Source organism: Pinus tabuliformis, chromosome 8, assembly GCF_031772625.1.
Source record: "Pinus tabuliformis cultivar Carrire ecotype Pingquan chromosome 8, CPIR1, whole genome shotgun sequence".
NCBI lineage: Eukaryota > Viridiplantae > Streptophyta > Pinopsida > Pinales > Pinaceae > Pinus > Pinus tabuliformis.
The window spans coordinates 59792854-59815979 of NC_142294.1; the positions used below are offsets into that span (position 1 = coordinate 59792854).

At 38.3% G+C, this 23126-nt stretch overlaps 1 pseudogene across 1 annotated transcript in view; it reads left to right on the plus strand.

The window, feature by feature from the left end:
• LOC149234135 (uncharacterized) overlaps nt 1-23126 on the plus strand; it is a 350486-nt pseudogene that overhangs the window by 216346 nt on the left and 111014 nt on the right. Inside the window, exon 5 of the transcript XR_016246072.1 lies at nt 9932-10025. The product of XR_016246072.1 is annotated as an uncharacterized LOC149234135 (transcript). The remainder of the gene's footprint in view (nt 1-9931; nt 10026-23126) is intronic.

Consider the following 23126-nt stretch of genomic DNA (forward strand, 5'->3'; position numbering starts at 1 on the left):
CAGATCGAACTCGCTCTATAAAAAAATAGATCACTCTGTCCCGGAGCAAGCAATGTGAGCATCATGGGCCAAGCAATGTATGATACCCTTACTAGTCAAATCAACATGACCCCGTGGGAGAATGTCTACCCGGTGTTGCAAAATCATCAACACAATATAACTGCAAAACCCAACTACTTTATTTATTTAATATTGAGAAGGAAATTACATTGAGTTTAATAAGAAACTTGACAAATAGATAAGCTGGAATAACTCGGTCGTCTTCAGAATCCTTCTCTAGTTGGACTACTCTGTCTACAATGTACGCTGCTTCAACCTTCTAACAACTACTCTAAAATATCACCCTTCATCGGTAAGCACCACTAAAGAACCTGAAGTGGTTCTTCCTCTTGACTAGCTAGGGTGGGTGTTTCACAATCAAAACTAGTGAACAGTTAGATCCCTAGGGAGGATATTCTTGGGTGCAAACTCAATGGGTTTTTCACCATTGAACTAGTGAACAATTAGATCCCTAGAGTGGATAGTCTCAACCCTGAAGATGCTCCACACTCAGAGTTGAAAACCCTCACACAATGCTCAGAGAGCCACAAAATCAATTCACCAAATCATTTAATAATGTCTCTTGTGAGCTCATGCTTCTCTTTTTATTATGATGGTATATCGAAATACCATGGACAATACCATGCATTACTTTTCCTTTATTAAATAAAGTGATTTGTTTTTAATATTCTCTTTTTTTAGTCACTTTTAATTAATTAATTCCCTCATAGCCAACAATTAATATTAATCTGTAGCCTAGGCTATTGAGATGCTCTCCATTCCCAACGCCCAAAAAAAGGGACATTACAAGGCATCTTGTTGGAAAATAATGAGACTTGTGTATTATAGAAGATTTTCCTTAACTTGATAATTACTTGTGATATGTGTTGGCCTTTATTACATTATTCGATCTTGTTCATCAAGCAATTACCAAAAGAATGAAGATCACAAGACAATGTACACAAGATATAGGCTCTAAGCCAGGGAAAAGCCCTCCAAGGGTAAAACCCAGAAAAATGCTTCTCTTCTTCTATAGAATCTGCTTACAAAGAGACTTCCAAGACCCAAAGACCAAAGCCAACAACCCTACCAAACACCAAGTCAGCCCCGAGCAAGATCTTCTCCAAGGCAGCTTCCAAACTTTGAGCTACCGCAACTTTGTCCCATAATTTCGGCCCTACAACTACTTCTCAGATTTTCGGTCCTACAATTTCGGCCTCCTGCAACTACAACTTCACAAAAACCCTAACTTCGCACATGGGGGGAGAGAGAGAGAGAGAGAGAGCCCAAGAAACTTCGATTCTTCCTTTTTTTCCTCGTCCTTCTAGCTCTTCTTCTCCTTCACTATTGTAGTTAGAACTTGCCTTGGATGAGTTTACAAATGAGGTCGAGCTCCTTGTATTTATATCCTCTTTGAGGGGTCGAATAACCCTCCCTTACGTTGACTTGATATTGTTCTTGGGCCGACTTGGTCTTGGGATACAAAATTGCTTTTTCTTGATATCATAAATATTTTTCTTTATTACAATGAGTCCAAATGGAACTATGACACATGACCAATATTATTCTTTATCCTAGAAAGACCTAGAAAGCCTAAAAGCACGAAGAACATGTTTTTTACTCAAACTTGAGTATGAAACATATAATCTCTTTCTTTCTTTATAAAGAATATACAATGTCATGATTACAATTAGGTCATTATGAAGACTGGACCTAGTTACAATTTTCAACACATCTAAGGCTTGCTATCTGTGGATCATCATAGGGTTGTTGGTTGGCATGCTGAAACAATAGCATAAAATATATCTATTGAGGGTTACATGGGTGTGTGACAGTGCCCTTACCTAGGAGTTTGTTACTTCAATTGGCATGATGACTAATCCATTGGGCACACATAATGGAGTTTGTTAGTCGATTAGGAGAGGTACCTACCTACGAGGAGGGCACTTAATCTTGGGAGCTTGGGATCATGTGATATATTGATACACCTTGGAGATTGGTCATTTGACTTGAGAATGCTTGGGTTGAGGAGCATACTTCAAGAAGGATGGTTGTGGACCTGGACACATATGTTGAGGAGTGTTGACACCTAATCTTTGGGATTAGGAAATTCCTGTAAATATTGTAAATAGGAAAATAGAGAAGGTAAAGAGACATTGGAATTTGAATTCCAAGAGTCTCCCTTTCAATGTATATATCAATAATCTCTTAATGAAAATCACAATTCATTCGGAGTTACACAAACCTGGCCTGACATTGTATCAGAGCGACAGGTCCCAATTTAGCCTGTAACTCCCGCTATTCCCTACAGTTATCCTCTCGCCCTCTGGTCAATTCATTCATTAAAATTCAATCTCCGTTCTTTGCAAAATTTAGTGCATTCATTCCATTCAAATATCGTGATTTCTATGCATATGGTCTGTTTGGTGTTGCTCTTTGGTGTATGCTGCTATGTACGTTGAATGTTGTCCTGAAAATTATATGCATATGGTGCAGTGAAATGGTGGCTGGTATGCTGTACATTGAGCTCTGCAAGTTGTAATTATATGCTGGTGTGCGTAACTCTTGCGCTGGCTCTTGTTATTACATCGTATGCCTTTGTATGATGGTGAATGATGTGTTGAAGACTTATGAATACAACTTTTGGAACCTGTGTTGAAATGGAGGTGCATTAAACTTTGTTGAATACCATGAACTATTTTAAATGGTGTGTTTATTTGAGTGAACTACATTGAATGGTGTGTTTATTTGAATGCTGGTATGTGCATATATGAGCTCTTTGGGTTGAATGTAAGTAAAGACGTGTTGCTGATGTGAAGTATAGTATGCTGTGTTGAGCCCTTTTTTAAGCCTTGTGGTGTATTATGGTATGTGTTTTTGAAGGTCGAGTTCCATGTTGCGTTGATTTTATATGTGCATTAAGCTCTTTTTTAAAAGGGACCGTATGGTATATGATATACAATGATCCATTTATATGTTGGATGGTATATATTGTATGAGTATTGAGGCATGCTTTAAGCTTTATGTTAGTTGGAAACTTTATAAACGGTGGGAGATGGTTTATATATGTGATGACATATATTATGGTTGGTGAGTTGAATTGTATACACATTGTGTGCTGAAATTTTTGAGATGTTGGTTGAATTGGTTCATATCTGCAACATTGGTTTAAATTTTATATATATACAGAGTTGAGTTTTGAATTGAACTCTTTTTGGTTAATTTTTAAAGGAGATACAAGTAATGATGAATCTCTGTTAAGAGATTTTTAGCAAGAATTTTATCTATTGAAGTTTCAGCTCAAAAGTTTTGCAAAAATGCATTCACTCGTCTCCATAGTTGGAGTAGTTCTCTTTGGAAAGAGAACTACCATGAATGGTCTAGGAAGATAAAACATACCCTGATTTTTAATGAGTTGTGGAAAGGAGTTTGTGAAGGAGAAGGAGTCAATCCTCCTTAAAAACCCACTTCAGACAAAGATCTTGCCATATGGGAGAACAAGAACAACAAGGCCTATGCCTTGATTGCAACATCAGTCAATGAATAGGTGAGTCGTCATATTATACCATTTACAAATGCCTTTGAAGCCTTAAAGAAGCTAAAAGATTTATATGACTCACACTCTGAGCTTGAAGTAGTACAATTAATGATCAAGCTGTTCAATTATAATTGAAAGACGACGATCCCCTTGCCTTAGCTTATGAAATAAGAGCCATTATGCATGATATAGAAGCCACCAATGTTAAAATGGATGTTCCTCTCACAACTTTCGTTAAGGCAACGTATCCTACTTATTGTCATTACCTTGAGTCATTACAAGCTAGTGGCAAACTTAAGGAGATTTCTTTTGACTCTCTTCTAGAGAAGTTTTTTGAAAGAGAGAAAGCTTTTGGGAAGAAGAAGATAGCTGCTCAGTCTCTTGAAGAAGCTGTGTGCCTTGCACAGAAAGAGAAGAATCAGGCACATGATTCTTCTAGAGGAAGAGGTGGTTGAAGAGGACATGGAAGGAAGAATAATAGAGGTAAGAGGGGCAGACAGTACCAAGGAGGAAGACTTGATCTTCCCTGTATTCGATGCAACATAAATGGACATGATGCTTCCACATGTAAGCTCTCATGGGATAGGATCAGACAGGAAAGGGATGAAAAGAAAGGAAAATCACCAGATCAAGGGAAAGGTAAAGCACCCAAATCTGCTCATTATGTTGTGGCAAACTGCAATATTGGAGTAATTGAAGACTTATGTAATGCTTCACTTGCTTTGTGGAAAGATGCATGGTTGCTTGATTCAAGAGCAACTTTCCACATGACCTTTAGCAAATATTTCTTTGAACAATTCACTGATAATGTTGATGGAACAATCTACTTTGCAGATAAGTCAAAACTCAAGCCTTTAGGCCTTGGCACAATCATGCTCAAATTGCTTGGTCTTCCAGAATTTCTTCTACATGATGTTCTCTACCTCCTGGAGTTGTGGAGAAACTTGCTGTCCTTGGTCCACATCCGCCAACAAGGACACTCCATTCACATGTTTAATGGCAAGGTTGAGGTCAGAAAAGCATCAGACAACTCACTTGGCATGACTGGGATAAAAGAAGAAAGACTCCTGAAGCTGCCAGGAACCTCTGCTCGAGCACAAATTTTTGCATACAGTTCTCAATTTGATGAAGGTACAATACCATCCAGTGTCTTATGGCATGCTAGATTTGGACATCTAAACTATGATAGCCTGCGCTTATTGAAGAGAATTGGTGTTACTGGTTTGCCCTCTAGTCCTAGGAAGCTTATGCATTGTGATGCTTGTATTTTAGGAAAGCACAACAGTCTTTTCATGATTCTCATTCCAAAGCACATGGAAAGCTTGAACTCATTCATTTTGACTTGTGTGGCCCTAAGCTTGTTCCTTTTGCAATTGGTAATAAATACATGATGACTTTTATTGATGGCTACATCGGAATGTGTTGGGATTAACTATTGAAGAACAATTTTGAAGCTTTTGAAACTTTCAAAAAATTTCATGCATGGATTGAAAATGATACACAATCTCACATTGGCTTTATTCGTATTATTAAGGGAAAATAATATACTTCAAATGAATTTGAAAAGTATCTTCACTAGCATGGGATCAAACATCAAACAACAGTGCCTTATAATCCTCATCAGAACGATGTCGCTGAAAGAATGAATATGACAATTTTAAATATGGTATGTTCAATGATGTTTTAAAAAAATGTAAAGCTGAGTTCTATGTGCTGTGTATATTAAGAATAGGTGTCCATCTCATGCTCTCAAAAACAAGACACCCTAAGAAATGTGTTATGGCCACATTCCTTGGGTGAGGCATTTCATGGTTTTTGGTTCCACTTGTTATGCCTTTATACCTAAGGAACAAAGAAAGAAATTCAATGCAAGGAGTCGGAAATGTATCTTCTTGGGTTACTCGGATACCTCCAAAGCATATCGTCTCTATGATGAAGTAAATAAGAAGTTTGTAATATATAGAGATGTAATTTTTCTTGAATCTTTCAAGACTGACAATGTTGTTGAGCGACAACTTGATCGTTTGGACAAATTCAGGCATGCAAAGTCTTTTCAAGAATTTGGTAATGAGACTCCACATCTTGAAGGGGGGGATCCCTATCTTAGATCAATATGTGGAATCTCCTTTTGAAGTACTCTCTCCCCCTCATGAAGCTCCAACTACTGATCAAAAATACACTATGAGTGATGTGATTGAGAGAATTGGAAGGCTAAACCTTGATTCAACCCCATCCAGTCAATTGAACAACCTGTGCCATCACATAAAGGTCCTCCAAAATGGCTCACAAAGACACTTGAAAGTGTTCGTCCTGATGAGGTTGGGAAGGCAGAAACAAGAAGCTCTACTAGACAGAATGGAGGCGATGTAGACGATTACGATTCACTCGCTGATACAGATGTTTCTTATGATTGTGAATTAAATTTGTCTACAAATTTGAACCAAATTCCTTCAAAGAAGCTGCTTCTCATGATGAATGGAAAGAAGCAATATAGAAAGAGTATGATGCTCTGATAAAGAATGGCGCTTTGAAGGTAGTTGATCCTCCATTGGGAACCAAACCGATAGGTTGCAAGTAGGTCTTCAAGAACAAGTATAAAGTATATGGCTCACTTGAAAAGCATAAATCTAGGCTCGTGGCAAAAGGTTTTGCACAGAATGAAGGGGTCGATTATGAGGAGACTTTTCCCCACAGCAAAATGGGCTACCATCCGTATTCTCTTTGCCTTGGCAGCGCAGAACAGTTGGAAAGTCCATCAAATGGATGTAAAAATTGCTTTCTTGAATGGAGATCTGAAAGAGAATGTTTTTATGTCCCAATCGGAAGGATTTGTTGTGAATGGATAAGAGCAGAAAGTATGTAAACTTGCCAAATCCTTGTATGGCCTGAAACAAGCACCGCGAACCTGGTATGAGAAATTGATTGATCATCTTCTAAAACTAAGTTTCAAACTTTGTTTGTCAAGAAAGTTGGCAAAACAATTGTATATCTTGTGGTGTATGTATATTATCTTCTGATGACAGGGAACAATGAAAATTACATTGCATCCATAAATAAAGGAAAGATTTTGAAATGACAGATTTGGGATATTTTCACTAATATCTTGGTATTGAATTAACCCAACATCTAAAGTTTTTATTCCTCTCTCAAAATAAGTACATTGGAGATTTGTTGAACAAATTTGGCGTGGCTGAGTGCAATCCTTTAACCACTCCAATGGAACAAAATTTAAAACTCACATCCACAGAAGGAAATGAATTTGAGGATGCAACAAAGTATAAACGACTCGTAGGAAGTCTCGACTCTCAACTACTTGACTACTACCAGACCGAGCATTTCATTTGCAGTTGGAATCCTCTCCAGGTTTATGCAAAAGCCTTGTGAGGGTCATTGGTCTCCTGCAAAAAGAGTTCTAAAGTACTTGAAGGGAACTCAAGACTTTGGACTCAAGTATACACAGGTGGATGACTTCAACTTGATTGCATACTCTGATTCAGATTTTGATGGAGATAAAGAAATGGAGTATATACTTCAGGCTATGTTATGAGTCTTAGATTAGGAGCTGTCTCCTGGAGGTCATGCAAATAATCAGTTCTAGTAGATTCCACAACTAAGGCAGAATATGTGGCAGCTGCAGAAGCAGCGAAAGAAATTGTGTGGCTTTGGAAAATTCTAGAAGATTTGCAAGAGAAGCAAGTGCATTATACTCCTCTTTTGATTGACAACACTTATGCAAAAAGTTGGCTAAGAATCCAAAGTTCCATGATCAAACCAAACATTTCAATACAAAGTATCATTTGATTCGACATCATGTTGAGGCCAAGATATTCACCTACTCCATTGCTCCACAAACGAGTAGATTGCAGACATCTTCAGCAAAGCGCTTGGAAGATAAAAGTTTGAAAGTTTTAGAATGATGCTTGGACTCACCAATATCCGTTCAGATTAAGGGGTGGAATGTTAACACATAATCTCTGGGATTAGGAAATTCTAGTAAATATTGTAAATAGGAAAATAGAGAAGGCAAAGAGACACTGGAATTTGAATTCCAAGAGTCTCCCTCTCAATATACATATATATAATCTCTTAATGCAAATCACAATTCATTCGGAGTTACACAAACCTGGCTTGACAAGGAGCATTGGAACTTAATGATCACATTAGCAAACATGAAAGTAACATTGAGAAAAATAAATGACATGTGGCACAATTGGAGGAGGAACACCTTGCAAGGGAACACTTGGATACCACTATGGGAGAGCAACATTGAACGAACAACTTCTTGTTGAGTGAACCATGTTGGAGGAGTAGCATTGAGCCCTAGGAGATTCGTACTTGGAAGGCATTTCATCTTGGGGATCGAATAAACCCTAGAATGATAGTTGTACATCTTTATACCGTAGAATGCTACATGTGGGGTTGCCTTGTTGGTTACTTGTATGGACACATGTCCTTACTTTATGTTATCCTCCCTACCAATTGTACATAGAAAGGGAGGAGAGAGGTTTGCCATCATTATCATCATTGTACTCTATTCTTTTAATAGTTGTGGATACGTCTTATAGGAAGTGAGATGCTAGGGTTCATGAGGAAACCCTAGAAGAAGACGAAGAGAGAGAGAGAGAGAGAGAGAGAGAGAGAGAGAGACGTTTTTAGTTGTTCTTAGAGAGATTGCGTTTGTGTGATACTAAGGTTTGCTCTTGTGAGATGTGAGGGTTTGTGCTATGCAAGTAAACCCTAGAGAAGAACATGACCTTGGAGGAGATGATGGATCTCATAGCTCTTGTTGTAGTGCAAGGGTGTCTACCCTAATAGAAGACATGGAGAGTAGATCTGACACCTTGCATGGTGTTGTAGCCTTATTGTTGTAGGATGCATGGAGGTTAGTACAAGATTGTGGAGACTCTAGCTTGATGAGTCTTGAGTTTGGTGTGATGCTTTGTTTGGAAGAGCCCTTGATTGTATTCTTGATGCTCCATGGAGGTCTTGGTGTTTATAATGATTCAAGAATTAAAGACCTAGTGTTTGAGGACCTAATTCCTAGGATGAACATATAGAATTGGATAGTAGCACTATAGTTATCTTGCCATTTTGTACAACATGGTTAGGATCTCTGAATCGTAAGGAAGAAAAGAGTGCTAGTGTGGAGAGCTTGTGTAATGCAAGTTTTGTGTATGTGCCATGGAGGACTCACTGTAGTTGATGCTAACATGTTGGAAATCTTTGGAGTGACCAATTTTGGCTGGGAGTGATCCCTAGCTAGGAGTTGGTGGCTAGGGTTTTCTTATGGTTTACCTAGCTAGGGCTTGGAGAGCTTGACTTGTACCACCTTAGCATTAACGTTGTGCTACATACTTGTACATTCATCCGCTCCCATACACACACATAAGAGGTTTCCTGTGGTCTAAATATTGTGTACTTGCAGATTTGATTTGCAGTTTATGTTCTTCATGATTGAGTAGATTTCAGCCCTTGTTGTTAATTTTACATATCATATAATTGAATTGGTTGAGTGATTTGACACATATTTTGAAGATAAAAGAGAGCAATTACAGCTGTTATATTCTACTGTAATAAGACAAATCAGGTATGCTATATGCCTTGAAAAGTGTACCCTGAGGGCTGTAACATTGTGGTATTGTGGTACACTCATATGGTAGTTATTCTCTTGGGTAGCCTGGTGAAATTGGGTTGAAAGGAAACAAAATATTACTACTGAAATATCCTAATTCAGATCATCCCTAACACTGAAAGTTCACAGGGAATAGCTTTGGGAAACCTCAGGATTGAGGTGAAATTTCTAAAGCCGTATTAATTGCCTGATTTAGAAATTTACATTGGATCCTTTTATACCTTTTCTACTATATTATTTTGTAGCTTTCTCAAAGAAACATCTCATTGGCTCACTCATCTTTATAGTTTTTGTAGTCCCATTGTCCAACTTTCGCTACTAGCGGACATTAAAATTAAAATTAAAATTGATAATAAAGTGCATGAGAGGTAGAGACATATGGATGAAAGCCTGCATGAGTAGTTCTTCCTAGGAAATATAAGTAGATATTTTCTACTCACTATTGCTTCGAAATTATCTTTTTTGCAATTACATTTGTTTTCTAGTAGTTTTGGTGTATGCTCTCCTCATACTTTCGTTATCTCTTTCTATCATTCATGGGGTTAAAATGAACCATGAAGTTACTACTTTCTAGCTGTGCCTTGCAAGAGCATTTCTTATATTAATAATATTCTACATGGATGATAATCCAATTAGAATATTGCTAGGGATAACCAAATGTCATCATGACAATGGAAAAGAAGTTTAAGCATGGCTGGTATTGATTTTGCAACATTGTTCAGATATGCATCGTTTGATGAGCAACCAATTGCTTCGGCTTCAATTGCACAAGTACATCGCGCAAGATTGGCTGATGGCCAAGAGGTAGCTGTTAAGGTTTGTTCCTTTTATGCACCATTGAATTTTACATTTTAATGGCTACTTATGTGAAAAATGTTTCGTTGCTTTTATTGTTATTCATTTTGATGGAGAAAAATTCATTGATGAGGTAAGCCATTGTCTGATGTTTCCTGTAATTTTGACCTCGTGGAAGAATGGGTATTAATATTTAGAGGAATGTATCAACAACTAGTTAATATAAGTTGGAAATAAAATTTATATATATCTAGTTATGTTGAAACTATTACCTTAATATGAAATTTTCGTTTACAAGTAAATATTTGCCAACGTATTCTTGGGATGCTTAAAATATTTGCTTGCTTGTCACTTAACTTAGAACATTTTAGAATTATTTCCTTCCATTGTTTTTTATATTAGAAGCAAATATTTTTTCTTGTAGCTTGAAGATAGATACTCGTTTGGATGTTCTATTCCCCATCCATCCAAAGTTAAGCCTATTAAATATATCCATTTCGGTGGCTATGGTGTAGTTTTGCATTTTAGTGCAAGACGATTGCTTTACTTCCAGAGTTACCTTCCTTTTGTAGATTTTTGAATCAAGTGAGCCTGATTTAAGAGGAAATCTCGTCTCGTTTATTTTCTGTGGAATAAGTTTAATGGTGCAACCATCCCATTTGGTGGATGGTTTATGCTCAGGAATAGCAGCATCAAAAGTATGATTAAAGAGGGTAATGGTAATGTACTTTGGTCAGTTTCTGTTGGCACCTGCTTCAGCTTCAGTTGATGGATGAAGCTGCAGGTAGGAGTGTCAACAGGATGATAGTAAGTAAAAATGGAGTAACTTGTGTATCTCAGAAACTGTATTTGGCTAGTCCAAGACATGTTTCCCGTACTAAAAATGGCATTGTGCCAGAAATGACTTTTAAAATGTTTCCAGTTGGTTGGAAATAGCTCAATGGTTTACTAACATTTTTGTGAACTGCTGAGGCCATTTATGGCTTCTAAAAGACTTTCAAAAATTGTCTGTGGTTCCTTGAGTTTTATTTTAATATAATAAAAATACAAAATCCACAAAAAAGGGGTTTTATCACGCTGCTGACTGCACTAATCTTAGAGTTATGAATCTCAAATTCCACAAGATGAAAATGAACAGAATAAATGATTTCATGAGAAGCAAAGGGCAAAATCAACAGTGAACATATAAGGGTATTGTCATAGAAGAGAAGGGTCATTTTCATTGCAGAGTAATTCTAGTTATTTCTTTCTGTTTCCACTGCAAAGTTTTCTTTCTGTTTCTAGAAACTTCTTTCTCGTGGTTTCCTAAGAAGTTTACCCCATGTTTTGTACCCTTACTAGGCCACATCCGTTGCCTCAATCATAGAAACTCATAACCTACTGTTTTGTGGTTCCTGTTACCACAAAATCTAGCAGGCCTACTGCAAAGCCTCACTAGGCAACCTAGGTAATGGGCAACAAAAGACAGCCACCCACTGTCACCTTGATGGTGTGTCTTCTGCTCTTTAGTGGTAGATAAATTATCCCAAGGGAGGCTTCCCTAAAGGCAAATCCTAAGGGTTATATGACTAGGAGATAAGCCAAACGACTCCCTAGGGTTTGCAAGAGAAATCTCCCAAGACATATTCGACGGATGAGGGCTTAGGGTGAAGGAAAGGTGAAGATAAGGACAGGCCAAACCTTGAAAGGTTGAGATGTGAGTTGGCCAAACTACATGCTCACTTTTTATTTTAACATACAAATATCCATATATTCCATATAAGGAATATACATATTCCATCTATTACATCAAAGTTCATCATGTCACTGTTAGTTTTTGTGGGATCAGATGGTGTTCTAGTTTCGACAGTTGTCAGAGAGGCTAAGAAACACTAGGACTCCATTACCCAGAAAGTTTTCAGGAAAATCCGAAAATGCACTTAGAGATGCCCTAATTAAGTTAATTAATCAGTGATTAAATTTTTCCTAAGTAACTTAGGAAAAATGATTAATTAACAGGAATTAATTGAGGAAGGTGAGATTTCTCTAGAAACTCACATGGATCAATTTGGAAATAATTTAAGCCATTGACTAAGATTTAATCTTGGCCGTTGGAGTCCCACAATGAGATTATAAGAAGTCGATGGGTAGATGGAGATATATACTTGAGATCAATTTCCTTGGGCATTTCAACTTTCGAGAGAGTAGCAACCGGAAGAGTTTGAGCCAAAGAAGGGAAGCATAGACGAAGAGAGGAAGAGACGGTGAGTCCAGAGGAGGTTTTCTAGTTCCGGAGAGTCAGAAAGAGGAAGCCAATATTTTCTCTAGGAAGCGGCGTAGGAACTATGCAGTTGCTTCAGAAGACTAGTTTGATCCAGTTGAAGAGGAAGACGTTTTCAGTTCCAGAGGCCAGGAAGATTTTCCACTGGGCCGAAGAAGCATTTTCCCAGTGAACAATAGGCAGGACGACTAGCTTGGTAGTCGATTCGGGCAATGCGTGTGGCAAGTAGCACTAGGGTGACGCAGGGCTTGCGCAGGCCACTTAGATGACTAGCTTTTCAGAGGTGAGACAATGCTGGGATTGCTCAGACATAAAGTAAAATCCCTCAGAAATTTTTTGCTAGTATTTCTCTTGGATATATTTGCCCGTTTGGTGACATTTATTGTATTCGGAATTTTCTCATTGCTGCTTAATAATAAAAGCCCTCAGCTGCTGCACTAGTTTTCCCATGTGTGTTTTTTCCATGGACTTTTGTCCAAAAATAACGGCGTTATTTTTTTTTTATGTGCCTATATTTCCTCAATTTCCAATTTATCTTTCGCAGTATTTTGATTTGTGAAGATTGCAGTGTGATTAATTTGTTGTTGCCGTAGCAATAAACTGAATACTTAATTTATCAGTTAGAAGAATTAATTCTAGTTGTTGCAATAGAATTTCAGTGGTGAATTTTTCTATTAGGAAACCAGCGCACAAGAAGATAGAAAAGATAGATAAAGGCCTTAGAAATAAGCCTCTTCGAGGGGGCAACCTCCTTTACATTACACAAATGAACAATTCTTGGATGATAGAAATGACAAGACCTCCTTTCTATATATAGGCGTCTAAGGGGTCATAATATAATCAGAGCCGACATAACAATAATAATGTAAGGGCACAATAATAACAATAGTGGGCTTCTATGGGCCACAATAATAACAATATGCGGACTACATGGGCACAACAATATAATAAGGGGGTTGTACTAATAACAATAATGGGTTACACTGGTAGTATAGGGACCTAACATGCCCCTCTTCTTCAAAAAGTGTTGTCCTGAACGCTTGAGTAGTTCTTGATGCTTCTGTATAAAATTCTTGTCCTCCCATGTGGACTCTTCAGCGGGTAAATTCTTCCACTTGATGAGATTCTCTGAAATTGGTCAATTTCGTAGCTGTCGGGTTCTTGTTTCTATCACTGCTCCATGCTCCAATATGATTTTTCCTTCCTCATCAAGTTCTGGCAATATTGTTTGAACTGGGATCTTCTGCAACTTTTGAATGAGTGGCCACACTTCTTTGTCCTTCTTCCATTCATCCCTTTCTTTGTTTATCCAATTTGGTTGGATAATAGAAATAGTACAAAACAATGCTTCCACATCCTCATCCTTTTTTGAGAGTGCATCTGCAACAACATTTTTCTTCCCTTTTTTGTAGATGATTTCAAAGTCATAAACCAACATATTTGTGACCCATTTTTTCTGTTCTTCTAAAGATAATCTTTGTTCTAAAAAGTATTTAAGACTATCATGATCCATTTTTACCTTGAAGTGTTTTCCCATTAGGTAAGGTCGCCATTTCTTAAGTGCATGTAATATGGCCAACATTTCCTTTTCATAAATAGCTAGCTTAAGATGTAGCTGTAAAAATACCCAATCGCCTACATCAAAACTTCTTTTACTTCGATGTTGATCTGCCTGTTGTTTCATTCGATTATGCACCAAAGTGGCATTATCCTTTAAAAGTTGGAGAACTTGTTGTTGATGCTTGATGTGATTTTTCACTGTTTGAATCTTTTTCTTCTTGATATGTCCTTCTATCTTGAGAGTTTGAGGAGTCGTAATTTCTTCCAATGCATTACAAGATATGGTTTGATTCATTTCTTGATGCTTGATGTGATCTTTCACTTCTTGAACATTTTTCTTCTTGATATGTCCTATCTTGATAGTTTGAGGAGTGGTAATACCGGCCAATGCATTACAAAATATGGTCGGATTCATTTCTTCTTTCTCGAGGGTTGGTTCGTGGTGTATAGCCTCTTCTTTTGATGTTTCTTGATCCTTTTCTTCCTCCTCTTCATAATCTATATAAAATAATTTCTTCTCAGCGCACTTATGACCTTTAGTGTATTTTCTATCACAATTGTAACAAAGCCCTTTTTCTCTTTTTTCTTCCAATTGTTGTCGTGTCACCCTTGTAGGTTGTGGAGGACTAGGAGAAACAACACTTCCATCTTTATAGTTGTGCGGGGTAGACTTCTTTGTTGCCATAATTTTGCTTTCCACTTTTCTTGCTAACCTGAATACCTTTTCCAGTGAATCAGGTTCCCAAAGACGAACCTCATGTTGAATGTTATCCTTTAAAGTCCCTATGGAGACATCAATCCTCTGCTTCTCGGGAATACCATTTTCCCTTATATTTAATTTTTGAAAGTCCTGAATGTGCTCTGCCATTGAACACTTTTGTTTGAGTTATATCAATTGGCTACATAAGGTGTTGTTCTTTGTATCTTCATAATGTGATATCATTTCCTTCGTGAAATTGACCATGTAACAAGTGGTTTATGAGAACAAAGCCCTTTATACCATAAAAATTGATTCGGTTCTAAATAATTAAATGCAATACATACCTTTTGTAACAGTGGTACACCATGTAGATCGAAATATTTCTCCATCTGTAGTATCCAATTTACCGGATCCTTGCCATCAAACCTCCTCATCTTGCTTTTTCTTGATTTTAGGAGCTCGATCTTGAAACGGTTGTAACTCTGTAATTTCAGGTCTCCCATTTCTGAAATTACTTCTTGCAGTAGCCCTATGAGTCCTATTTCTAACCCCGCAAGTCTGATCAAGATTGGATTCTGCAAGAAAGAGTTAGGTCAAATCTCCCACGATGACCTGATTATAGACATTTTCAGAAGAGCAAACTTGTACGAAGTGCCACATGCCACTATTTTGATCTTCGGATTTGAAAATGATACACAGAAAACTACAGTCCGTCCTCTTTCAGTAACTAATTACAAATTTTCAATCTGATGCTCAGAGAGATAGTTATGGTGATTTTCCCCAAGTCACTTGTTTAGAATGTAATTTGGGAGTCTGCAATAACCCTAGCTTCCTCAAATCATATATCTGAAAATACAGCGAGACAAGATCTGAAATTAGGACCCGAGGTTAAGACCAATTTCTTCTCAAATGGGTTTTTCTTTTAGCTTTTGAAACTTCATAGTGAAAACGTTATGTTGAAAATTCCACAATGACCTGTTTTAGATGAAATTCTAGAGCTTCCAAAAACCCTAACTTCCTCAGATCATAGCTCCGCAAATATAGCGAGACAAGATCTGGAATTCAGACCCGAGGTTCAGCGAGATTTCGTCTCAAATGGGTTTTTGTTTTAGCTTCTGAAACGTCGCAGAAAAAACGTTATAGAGAAAATTCCACGATGACTTGTCTGGAGTAGCGAAACCCTAGAATCCAAATCTCTGATACCAAATGTTATGAAACCAGCGCACAAAAAGATAGAAAAGATAGATAAACGCCTTAGAAATAAGCTTCTTCGAGGGGGCAACCTCCTTTACATTACACAAATGAACAATTCTTGGATGATACAAATGACAAGACCTCCTTTCTATATATAGGCGTCTAAGGGTTCATAATATAATCAGGGCCGACATAACAATAATAATGTAAGGGCACAATAATAACAATGGTGGGCTTCTATGGGCCACAATAATAACAATATGGGGACTACATGGGCACAACAATATAATAAGGGGGTTGTACTAATAACAATAACGGGTTACAGTAGTAGTATAAGGATCTAACATTTTCACATAGTATCAAAGGGTGTTTGATCGGATAGGGAGCTCAGAAGTGAAGGGAAAAATTCACAGCTCAATGGGAGGTGCAGAAAAGGATTTTTCGAAGGGCCACACAGGTTCACTCAGTTGAGCCGCGAGATTCGCGTGAGATCACTGAGAACAACCGCGCGTGAATTCTCTGTACAGTCGCGAGGCACGCGAGTACAAATAGAAAAGCTGCGAGTGCAGACACATGCAGAGGTGAGTAGCTCAGATTTTTGCAAAGCAAAGTCTTGGTCCGAGCACAAAGGATTTTGTAGCAACTGCTAGAGTAGAATCAATGCTGGGTGGAAGAGAAAGGTGCACACATAGAGGGAAATTCCTCTCAAAGGGTTTCTAGCCTAGAAATCCAAATTTCCAGTTGCAGCCGACAATAACTACAAGCAGATTTTTCTCACTCCAAAAGGGAGTGCGAATAGTAGATTCAGTAGTCGAGTAGGTGAAAGAGGGAGTTTTCCGTTCCAGTTCAGAGATGACCACAACTGGGCTTAAAGATCATGATAGGTTGGAGGGAGCCTTCAACTATGTCATCTAAAAGACCAGGATGTCCTTCCTAGTAGATGAATTTGGCTTGAAGAATAGGGAAGAAATGACCAAGGCGAAGTGGATGATTCTAGATGGAGTTCAGGACCATATAGTCTTGCATATATTTGGCAAGAACACTACCAAATAAATGTGGGATGGTCTCGCAGGTTTGTTTCAGAATCCTTCCGAGCAACGACAAATGTTCTTGAAGGAGAAGTTGAGAAACATCAGGTTACAGAAGGGTGAAGGTATAGATCCCTTCCTCACCAGAATTTAGGAAATCTGGGAGCAACTTGCAGCCGTTGGGGAAGTGCCTCAACTTATAGAGCTTGTGTGTTTGGCCCTAAACAGTGTCTCAGAGGAATGGGAGGTCTTCGTCCAAGGCATTTTGGGACGAGACACATTACCAGGGTGGGATAGGGTATGGTCAGACCTACAACAGGAGGAGATGAGGTGAGCTCTAGTAAAGAGCTCCATCAGTGGCAGCAACAACAAGGGTTGAAGGGTGAGAAGGAGGAAGAAAATGTGGCCCTTGCATCAAAGGGTCCCAGTCAGGGATAGGGGGAGAAGAAGAAAAAGAAGGACCTATCTAAGGTCAAGTGCTTCAGTGTGGTGAGTTTGGCCACTACAGTACTCAGTGTCCTCAAAGGAAGAAGGACAAGCAAGAGAAGCAAGACCAAGTGACAACATCGCAGATATAGAAAAATTGTCCTCCAGGTTGGAGGAAGACTTCGCCATGTTTGTAGCTATACCTCCAGAAGTGAGGTGGGGCGATATGGAGCTATAGTCTTAGAGTTGCGCAGAGGTTTGGGTAGGGTCCATTGAGGTGTCTTCCTCATGGATCATTACCTTCCTACAGGGGTCCACAATATTCAATAGCAAGATGGATCAGTGTCAGTGATGCAGTTAGATTCCAAAGTGATAGTTGCAGACTAGTTGCGGTCAGGTGCTGAGGAGCGCAGAGCAGTGTTGATAGCCGAGTAGGAGGTTCAGTAGCAGAGTTAGCAACATCGCAGATTCCCCAGTGGACAGTGCAGAGGCTAGTAGCAGTCAGATGCTTAGGCGACATATGCAACACAGAGACAATTGATTCAGTATTTCAGATGCTTCTTAGTTGCAATAGTTGCAGTAGTAGCAACAACGGTTGAGAGGGAGTTGCAATGCAAATGCGAAGTTGGCAGTAGTATAATAGTGTCAGCGTCAACACAGATGCAACATCAAAGTTGCATAGTGGTTGGTGGGCAGTGGCATGTAGACACAGTGGCCAAATATCAACAAAATGTGGAGGGTGATGCAGGGATAGGTTGTTGGAGTAGTTTAGAACTAGAACACCTTCCTTGCTAAGAGGGAGTGTTAGTTTTTGTAGCATCAGATGGTGTTCTAGTCTCGATAGTTGTCAGAGAAGCTATGAAACACTAGGACTCCATAACCCAAAAAATGTTTCAGGGAAATCTCCCTAGAGATGCCTTAATTAAGTTAATTAATTAGTAATTAAATTTTTCATAAGTCTAACTTAGGAAAAATGGTTAATTAACAAGAATTAATTGAGGAAGATGAGATTTCTCTGGAAACTAACATGGATCGACTAGGAAATAATCGCAGCCATTGATTAAGATTTAATCTTGGCCGTTGGAGTCCCACAGTGAGATTATAAGAAGTTGATGGGTAGATGGAGATATACACTTGAGATTGATTTCCTTGGGCAGTTTGACTTTCCAGAGAGTAGCAGCCAGAAGAGTTCGAGGCAGAGAAGGAAAGTAGAGATGGATAGGGGCAAAGATAGTGAGTCCGGAGGAAGTTTTCCAGTTCTGGAGAGTCAAAAAGAGGAGGTCGAGATTTTCTCCAAGAAGTGGAGAAGGAACTACATAGTTGCTTCAGAAGAGAAATTCAATCCAGCCGAAGAGGAAGATGATTTTAGTTCTAGAGGCCAGGGAGATTTTCCATAGGGTCGGAGAAGTATTTTCCCAGTTAGCAGTAGGCAGTACAACTAGATTGGTAGTCGATTCAGGCAGTGCGTGTGGCAGGCAGCGCTAGGGTGACGCAAGGCCTACATAGACCACTTGGACAACTAGCTTTTCAAAGGTCAGGCAGTGTCGGGATTGCTCAGAGAGGGTAAAATCCTCAGGAAATTTTTGCTAGTATTTCTCTTGGATAGATTCTCCTGTTTGGTGCCATTTATTGTACTCATATTTTTCTCACTGCTGCTTAATAATAAAAACCCTCCGCTGCTACATTGGTTTTCCCGAGTTGGTTTTTTCTAGGGACTTTTGTCCAAAAATAATGGTGTTATATTATTTTGTGTGTGCGCCCATATTTTCTCATTTTCCAGATTATCTTCCGCAGTATTTTATTTGTGAAGATTGCAGTGTGATTAGTTTTTTGTTGCCATAACAATAAACTGAATAATTAATTTATCAATTAAAAGAATTAATTCTAGTTGTTGCAATAGAATATTAGTGGTGAAATTTTCACAGTCACTTGCGGGAGTTGAACTTAGGTGAGGAGGATCCCAACCATTCCTCCCAGCCACCTGAGATAAACCCAATTGAAAATGTACAAGTTCACTTTCCTAAGACCTTTAAATGAATAAAAAAGGGTTCTATAAGATGGGGGTTGTGTGATTTGCAATAAATAAGGCATGTAATGGCATAGAGCAACAAGAACAAATAGCCTAAAAGGATATATTAACCAAAAATAATAAGGCTATCCAATAGGAAAGAGGTTTATGGGAGGAAAATATAATTTTATGTTTAAACATGCAGACTACAATAAATATGATAATACCATCCTTAGAAATGGGGTTTTCAGTGTATTAACGCCAGGATATTTAAAGACAATTCCTATTTAAAGAGTAATTAGTCATCCATAAATTTTGCAATTTATTTCATAAAAACAATAAAACCTTAATTAAACCCTAACCCTAACCCTAGATACCCATGAAATTAAGTAAAAAGGAGAAATTTATAGAAAAGAGAAAGGTGATCATCATCAACTAGACTAGTGCATTAAAACACTTTGACCATGGAGTATAAGAGCAAGTTCTACGACAAGAGACTTGGACAAAGAGGGTGAGAGCATTAGAAGCCCTACTTGTAACCCTAGTGACTTCCTCTCTAGGAGGTTTAAATTCAAGAGGAAAAATAATTAGGTCCTCTTGAGGATCCTTGGGAACAAATTTCACATACAATATTATATTAAGATTTCATGGAAGAAAATATAACAATTTCTATATTGGAGCACAAGAAACCCTAATTCATAATTATAACATGCAAAATGGAAGAAAATGAACAATAAACATACCCAATTTCACAAGAATCTCTTCATCAATCCATAAAGAAGTCTCCTCATCTGACAAGATCACTCCTAACACAATTTGCATCCATGTATCACATAGCGACCAAGAGGAAAGCACACAAGAGGTAGTGTGCACTCCTTTTGGAGAAGAAGACGTGATGAATGATGATGACAAAAATGAATTGAGTCTTCCCTCTATTTATATGACGACAACCAAGACTCAATTTTACACTAATACAAGTAAAATCCCTAAAATTAGTTGGCTTAAGAGTCTAACAAGTGTGAGGTCCCAAGTCAACATCAAGATAGCTCAAAAACATAATATAAATGCCAAAAATATTCTACACGTGTGGGAAAAAGGGATCATCACCATGATGTCATCCTCCATAAATGTTCTAAGTGCATCAAGCAAGTTATAAAATGGGTCATCAATGCTCCTCACTCTAAGAAAAGCTCAAAGTGCATGGGTGCACCTCCACAAAATGCCTCCTCAAGCATGATGTCATCCAAAAGGTGCCCTACGTCACCCTTCCGAAGCTAAAAGAGATGATGTGGCACCCTAATACTAATGTAGTGGGGTTCAAAATTAATGTGCAAGACCTCCAATGTCATCTCAATGATAACCAACCATCATCCAGATTCCAAATCAAGCAACGTCCATCAAATAGTATCAAAGGCAACCTAGGGGCGTCCATTTGGGCACATCATTGACTAACCCAATGCCCAAGCTTGTTGGCGGCGTTGTAGGACTTGGAGGTACATATGGGGGCCAAGTACCATGTGGAATCATCTGATAGCCCATCGCTCTGCTCTGGAGAGGCAATGTTGCATCCTGAAGGTTAGGACTGCTCTTGGAATGGGGTACAATGACCTCTGAAGGGGCAATTGAAGAAGTCAAACCCATCACTCAAGGGATCTATGTTGCTATGAGAAGACCACTTGAGACAATCCTCTCAAGATCAACTTATTAAGTGAGATCAAGATCATTAGGGACAAAAACCATTAGAACATCATAGTAGGCCATATCTAATGTTAGGGGCACAAAAATACTTCATAGAAGACTCACTTTCAAGTGACTTTCTTGTTGAAATTCTATAGCATGTACAATAGTTTACAATTGTTTGATTTGATAATTACTTCCTAATGAGTTTTCAAACAATATTTATTATGCCACTGATATCATTGAATAATTACACAAAAATTTTCAACTGTAAATGCAATGGAAATAATAAAGATCATAGAAAGACAACCATGCACTATAGGCACACGATTTTTACCTTGGGAAACCCAACCTTGGGAGAAAACCCAACAATCGTTTCTTGAGGAGAAATTGTCTTTTCAACAAGGTTTACAAATCATAAATTTGTCTAGAAATATGTGCTAATATACAAGTCAAAACATTAGTTAAACCCTCTTAAACATTTGCTAGTCAATGTTGGTCAAACCAGTCAAAAAATAAAAGTCAGTGCTAGTCAAACTTTCAACTTGTGGTCAACTCGACCCTATAGTCAACTTGGCTCTATGGTCAACTGTTCACACGTGTGGCTGCGGTCAAATTTGGTCAAACTATAGTAAGCTCTCCACATGCGATTGTGGTTAAGGCTAGTCGATTTGTGGTAAAATCTCGTGAAGGCGACTTGGTCAAACTCGTCCTTCTCACATAAGCGACCTCCAAGAGAGAGATAGAAATGATGACTAGAAGATAAAAGATGATCTCCAACAACATATTTCTCCTTAGCCAAACTTATCCTCCATTAGAAAAGATTCAATGATCTTGCTATGTGGATAATTTGTCTCCTCACATGCTAGTCTATTTATATAGAGCTCTAATGTTGAGTGCGTTGGAGAATGCAGTAGGGAACCTATTAAAACAAATTCTCCTTAACCTTAATAATTGCTTGTGAACTTTAGTTATCTTCTTATGTTTCTTTATTAGATATTTTCATCAAACAATTATCAAGAGCAAAAACAATAAAGACAATGGACACAGGAAGTAGGCTCCAAGCCAGGGAAAAACCCTCCAAGGGGAAAAACTAGAAAGAATCTCCTCTTCTTATAGAATCTGCTTCAAATGATAAAATCAAAACCCAAAACCCTAGACCAAGTCCTCCAAGCACCAAGGTGGCCCTCCAAGAAACCCTTCCAATTAGGTTAGAGATCAACCAAGTCAACAAGGGTTAATCTTGCTTCAACTAGCTTCCAGCTTCAAATTCAATCCCCAGCTTTGAACTTGCAACTTCAACTTGCAATCTTCAACCCTTTAGTAGCTACAAAAATCCTAATTTCTAGCACATGCCAACCCTTCAAGAGTTCTTCCTTTAAGCAAGTCAATGTCTCCAAAGTCAATGAGAGTCAAATTGAATTAGAATATTCGGTCCTCCTACAACTTGGATCTACAATTCAGACTTGCAATTCTTGGCCTCCCAATAGCTGCAGAAACCCTAACCTTTGCAAGTGTGAGAGAATAAGGCCCAAAAACAAATGTTCTTGACTTCGTCGTGCTTCCTTGATCTCCACTCTAGCTTCCTTCTTGTTCCTTGCCTCAGATCGAACTTCTTTCTTGCTTGTAGGTCGAATGTCCCAAATGAGGTCGAAGCTGCTTCTGTTTATAGCCTTTTCATGAGGTTGAATAGCCTCTTTTAGGCCGACTTGTCACTGACAGGGCCGACTTGTGTTTGGAGGTTCAAAGGACTTTCTAGACTCATAATTAATATCTTTTACATGTTACAACTTGCCCAATAGGGTTTTATATAATTGACAAGGACTCTCTGGACTCAAGAAAAATATTCTTTTAATATGACAAACCCTAAAAGCATGAAGAACATGCTTCACCTAGATGACCATCAAAATGGAGCATGAATCCCATGCTTAAGAATACTATTTTTGTTTCTTCTTTTTCTTGTAACGTAATATATAGATAACGACTTGAGTACGTTGACAATTATGAAGACCAAAACTAGTCACATTTTCCAACTTTCCCTCTTAACTAGGAAGGTATTCATAATTGTACGCCCGGTACAAGGATATTCTCAAACTAAAGAGTTCTCATAAGAAGAGTCAGATTGGTAAGCCATCTTTATGCATCAACATCATGACCAACATTGTCAACGTAGTAAGGCCTTAACTTGACAAGCTATTTCTTATATTAGAGCATAATGCTGGGAGGTCTTCCGCGAAATACCACACTACCTCTTCAAGGTACATACCCC